Source organism: Triticum aestivum, chromosome 6A (genome assembly GCF_018294505.1).
Source record: "Triticum aestivum cultivar Chinese Spring chromosome 6A, IWGSC CS RefSeq v2.1, whole genome shotgun sequence".
Lineage (NCBI taxonomy): Eukaryota > Viridiplantae > Streptophyta > Magnoliopsida > Poales > Poaceae > Triticum > Triticum aestivum.
Genome location: NC_057809.1, coordinates 452,933,297 through 452,939,004, shown reverse-complemented (window position 1 = coordinate 452,939,004; position 5,708 = coordinate 452,933,297).

The window sequence follows — 5,708 nt, the reverse complement described above, 5'->3', positions numbered from 1 at the left end:
TGAGTCTCCAAGCGCGCGGAGCCGGGCCTGGAAACATGAACAACCTTGAACAGGCCCTCCCACATGGGAGAGAGCTTGTGTAGTCCCTCCCTGGAGAGAACCCGCCTGAGCACGAGGTCTCCTACCTCAAGAGTCCTGGGGCGGATGTTGCGGTAGTGATATCGCCGCAGCGCTTGTTGGTACCTCGCCGCTTGCAGCGCGGCTTCTCGGCGACGTTCCTCCCCCAGCACGAGGTCCATCCCCCGCATGGCGTCCTGCTGCGCCTCGTCGAACGCCAGGACCCGCGCGGAGCGACGTCTCACCTCGTGAGGGAGGACCACTTCCGCTCCGTAGACCAGGAAGAACGGGGTCTCTCCAGTCGGCTTGGTCGCGGTGGTGCGGATGGACCACAGCACGGACTAAAGCTCGTCGTACCAACCTCTACCGCAGGCCTCCAGCTTCTTCTTGAACGTCCTGGTCTTGAGGCCCCTCAGGACCTCCGCATTTGCCCGCTCGGCCTGGCCGTTGCTTCGGGGGTGCGCCACTGAAGCATAGCATATATGCGTTCCAAGGTTAGCACAGTATGTTTTGAACAGGTTACTGGTGAACTGTGAACCATTGTCCGTGATGATGCGATTCGGCACCCCGAACCGGCTCATGATGCCCTTGATGAACTTGACCGCAGAACCCGCGGGAATGGTGCGAACAGCCTCTACTTCAGCCCACTTGGTGAACTTGTCCACGGCAACGTAAAGGTAGCGGTAGCCCCCTAGCGCCTGAGGAAACAGGCCCAAGATGTCCAGCCCCCAGACTGCGAATGGCCACGAAAGGGGGATAGTCTGGAAGCCTCCTGCTAGCTGATGGATCTGCTTGGTGTGGAACTGGCAGGCTTCACAAGCTTTCACAAGTTCCATGGCGTCATTGAGCGCGGTGGGCCAATAAAACCCACTGCGGAACGCCTTGCCGACGAGGGTCCGTGATGATGAATGATGTCCGCAGTCTCCGCCGTGTATATCTTCCAGTAGTTCCTTCCCTTGCTCCCTGGAGATGCAGCGCAGGGACACATCGTTTGGTCGCTTCCGGTAGAGCTCTCCATCTTTGATGCAGTATGCCGTGGCCTGGCGTGCCACTCGCTCTGCTTCCTCCTCCTTCTCCGGTAGGGTCCCTTGTGTTAGGTAGCTCCGGAGCTCCGCGATCCAACATCCCTCCTAAGGTTCCATCGCCAGGAGCAGGCGTGCTCCCGAGGCCGGGCCACATGCCGGAGCTCCTGAGGCAGGTGGCTGGGGAGCTCCTCCCGGGCTGAGCCGTGTTTGATAATGACGGCAGGGCTGAAGGCTTGAAGAGCCGCTCCTCAAAAACGCCAGGCTCCTGAGGTAACCGCCTGGATGCGCGTTTGGCGATGTCACCGGCTTCCTGATTGGTGCCACGGGGCACATGCTGCAACTTCAACCCCCAGAACTGCTTCTCCATCCTGCGGACCTCCGCAAGGTAGGCTTCCATGTGCTCATCCTTCGGCTCGTACACCTTGTTGGAGAAGTTGACAAGGAGCTGCGAATCGCCCTTGATGGTGAGGCGTTTCACCCCCAGGGCAGCTGCGGCCTTCAAGCCCGCTATTAAACCTTCATACTCTGCTATGTTGTTGGAGACCTTTTCACCTTGCTGGAAACAGAGCTGCACGGCGTAATAGAGCTTGTCCTGAGAGGGCGATATAAGCACCGCCCCAGCCCCAGCGTCGTGCCTGGAGAACGCCCCATCGAAGTACATGACCCAGCCTTCTGGCGCCTCGCTTCCCGGGGACAGGGACCGATCCTCGTTGGCCTTGAGGCCTGGCGCCTCCGTCCATTCTGCCGCAAAATCCACCAACGCTGCTCCCTTGATGACTCTGGTCATGCTGAATTCGAGCTGAAACGCTTGCAGCTCTATGTTCCACTCAGCGACCCTCCCAGCTGAATTGGGGCTCCTGAGCACTCTCTCCAGGGGGTATGACGAGACGACCTTGATGGGGTGACCCTGAAAATAGTGCCGCAGCTTGTGCGAGGCCACCAGTAGCGCGAGGAGGAGTTTCTGAGGCATGGGGTACCGTGCCCTTGCATCCCGCAACACCGTGCTGACGAAGTACACTGGGTGCTCAACGAGGTGGAGTGCGTCAGTGTTGGTGGCTCCCTTCGGAGACCTTGGCACCTCTTGAGGCAATGAGGACTCTTGAGACTGGCCATCTGGGAGTGGGGCCTCTTCCGCTTCCGGTGCGCCCCTCTGCGACGGCTGATCCTCCTCAGCCGCTGTAGCGGTTTCTGTGGGCCTTCCCCATTCCTGTTCCGCCTCGTCCCGGGCCACTGCTGCGGTTTTGATTTGACGCTCCTCTCCAACTGCCACCAAGGTTGCGCTAGCGGAGTAGGGAGTGGCGGCGAGGTAAAGCACCAGGGGCTCTTGAGGGCGCGGAGCCACCATGACCGATGGACTGGTCAGGTATCTCTTGAGATCCTGGAATGCCTTGTCGGCCTCGTCAGTCCACTCGAAGGGCCCCTTTTTCTTCATTAGCTGGAAGAAAGGTAGCGCTCACTCCCCCAACTTGGAGATGAAGCGCCCTAGCGCGGTCACGCGCCTCGTGAGCTTCTGCATTTCTCTGAGGGTCTTTGGCAGGCTCATGTCTTCCACTGCCTTGACCTTCTTCGGGTTAGCCTCGATGCCTCGGTGGGACACGAGGAAACCCAAGAGCTTGCCCGAGGGGACTCCGAACACACACTTCTTTGGGTTGAGCCATAGATTCACTGTGTTGAGGCTCGCGAAGGTTTCCTCCAGGTCTTGTATCAAGGTCCTGGCCTTCCGAGACTTTACCACGATGTCATCGACGTAAGCTTCGACATTCTTCCTGAGCTGCGGGCCCAGGGTGATGTGCATCAGCCGCTGAAAGGTCTCCCCTGCGTTACGCAGCCCGAATGGCATGCATGTGTAGCAGTACACCCCACACGGGGTTAGGAAGGCTGTCTTCTCGACATCTTCTATCGCCATCTTGATCTGGTGATACCCAGAGAAGGCATCCAGGAAGCATAACAGGTCGCATTCCGCAGTGGAATCGATGATCTGGTCGATGCGGGGGAGCGGGAACGGATCTTGCGGGCACGCTTTGTTGAGGTTGGTGAAGTCGACACACATGCGCTCCTTCCCTCCCTTCTTTGGCACAACGACAGGGTTGGCCAACCAATCTGGGTATCGGACCTCGCGAATGACCCCAGCGGCCTCTAATTTGCGGGTCTCTTGGACGATGAAGGCCTGCTTTTCTGTGGACTGCCGCCTGGCCTTCTGCTTCACAGGGCGCACGTTGGGGCACACGTTGAGGTGATGCTCGATTACACTCCTGGGGATCCCTGCCAACTGGTCTGGCTCCCAAGCGAATACCTTCTTGTTTGCGCGCAGGAACCCGACCAGGGCCTCTTCCTGCTCGGGTTTGAGGTGGGCGCCTATGGTGAAAGTGGCGTTGGTGGACCCGTCCTCATCGACGGGTATTTGCTTGGTTTCTGCCTTGTCTTGGGTGAACAACTGCTTCTTCTTGGCGGGCGCAGCTCCCTTGGGCTTGGGGGCCTCCAAGTCGGCAGGCTGTGCCGACGCCGCTGTCTTGAAGACGAGCTTGAGCACCCGCAGAGCGTCCCCGGTGTCCCCGTGCACGGTGAGGACACCGCTGCTCCCGGGCATCTTCATGAGGTTGTACGCCGGGTGCGTCGCTGCCATGAACTGGGCCAGCGCTGGGTAGCCGAGGATGGCGTTGTAGGGGAGGCCGATGGGGCGATGTTGAAGTCGACCAGCTCTGTGCGGAAGTTGTCGTAGGTGCCAAAGGTTACTGGGAGCCGGATCTGTCCCAAGGAGCTGGACGATCCGCCCCCAACGCCTGAGAAGGGTCGGCTGGGTCGCAGCCGCTCCTGGGGTATGCAGAGAAAATTGAAGGCCTTGACCGAGAGCATGCTGAGGCCCACGCCGCCATCAATGAGGGTTTTGGTGACGGCCACCTAGCAGATGGTGGGGGTGCACAGCATGGGGAGCGGACCCGAGCAGGCCGAGTTGGAGGGGTGGTCCTCCGAGATGAAGGTCAGGCCGGTCTCGGGCGCCGCCCGATCCAGGGGAGCCCCCTACCGCGTGGAAGCGGCGCTGACCCGGCGGATGAACGGCTTGACGTGGTGACTTGTGGGCGGCGCCTACGAGCTGCCCAAGAGGGCCGCGACGACCGGGGGTGTTGATGCAGCATGATAGACGGGGGAGAGGTTGCAGGGCTCCATGGGCGCGCGGAGCGCGCGGGGCAAAGAACCAGCTGGGGTGAGCGTGGGAGTTGCGGTGCGGCCGTCTTGCCGCACGGACAGATGCTGGGACGATGCTTGCTGCCCGTCCCCCGCCGGGCCGGTGGCGGCGTTGACGGCAGGTGACGGGGAACGGCGAGGACGCCCGCCGACAGGGGCCATCTGGGCGACGCGGGAAGCGGGCGCGGTCCGGCGCTCCGCACGGGCCCGACGAGCGTCGGACATGGGCGTGATGGTCGGAGGAGAATGGGGTGGTGGTAGACGAATTCTGGTGCACCCCTACCTGGCGCGCCAAATGTCGGATTTTGGGTTCCGGCAGACCCTTGAGGTTCGAACACTGGGGTGCGCGCGGAGATTTCGCCTCCTACCTACCTGCACCCCTCCGCCATGCTAGGATCTAAAACTAAGGAAAGAACAACACGAGAGTCACAGGGTTTATACTGGTTCGAGCCACCGTTGTGGTGTAATACCCTACTCCAGTGTGTGGTGTGGTGGATTGCCTCTTGGGCTGATGATGATGAACAATACAAGGAAGAACAGCCTCGCGAGGGTCTGTTCTTGGCTGGGGAGATGAACTGCTCGGTGGACTTCAGTCACCTTCTCTCTCTCTCTCTCTCTCTCTCTCTCTGCCTCCAGCCAACCGACCCCTTGCTATGCGGGTGGCTGGTCCTATTTATAGAGGCCCTGGTCCTCTTCCCAAATATCGAGCGGGAAGGGAGCCAACATTGGAGGGCTAATTTGAAGGGGGACAGCAAGTATCAGCTATCCTGACAAAAGTAGTCTTCGCCTGCGCAAAGCTCTGGTGATGATGCCGTCTTGGGCTCCACGGTGACCTCCGTCTCGTAGTCCTCCTGGTCTTGGTCTCATTGCACCAAAATGGCAACCTTTGCCTGATGCCTCGGTACTCCGCGGCTGCGCTTGCCCCCTTTGCACCAAAGAGGAAAGGAGGACGTTGCGCGGGCTGGCACCCGCCTGGCGCCCTGAGTCGTCATGGCTTGCATCACGGGCACCTCGTGAGGTACCCCGCCTTGATCTCTCCACCTCCTCGTGAGCCAGCCTGACGAGGCCGTGCCTGAGGAAGCCCTGAGTCGTCCGCCCCGCGAGGCTTGGCCCCTCGCGAGGGTCTTGGGTTTGTGTTGGTGAAGACGGGCCGTGCTGGGCCCCCCTTTGAGCCACGCCGCAGGCTGCAGGCAGGCAAGTCTGGGGACCCCCGTTCCCAGAACGCCGACAAACTGTGCGTCTAGGCCGGATGGTAACAGGAGGCAAGGGACATGAAGTTTTACCCAGGTTCGGGCCCTCATGGTGGAGGTAAAACCCTACGTCCTGCTTGATTGATATTGATGATATGGGTAGTACAAGAGTAGATCTACCACGAGATCGCAGAGGCTAAACCCTAGAAGCTAGCCTATGGTATGGTTGTTGTTCTGTATGTTGTCCTACGGA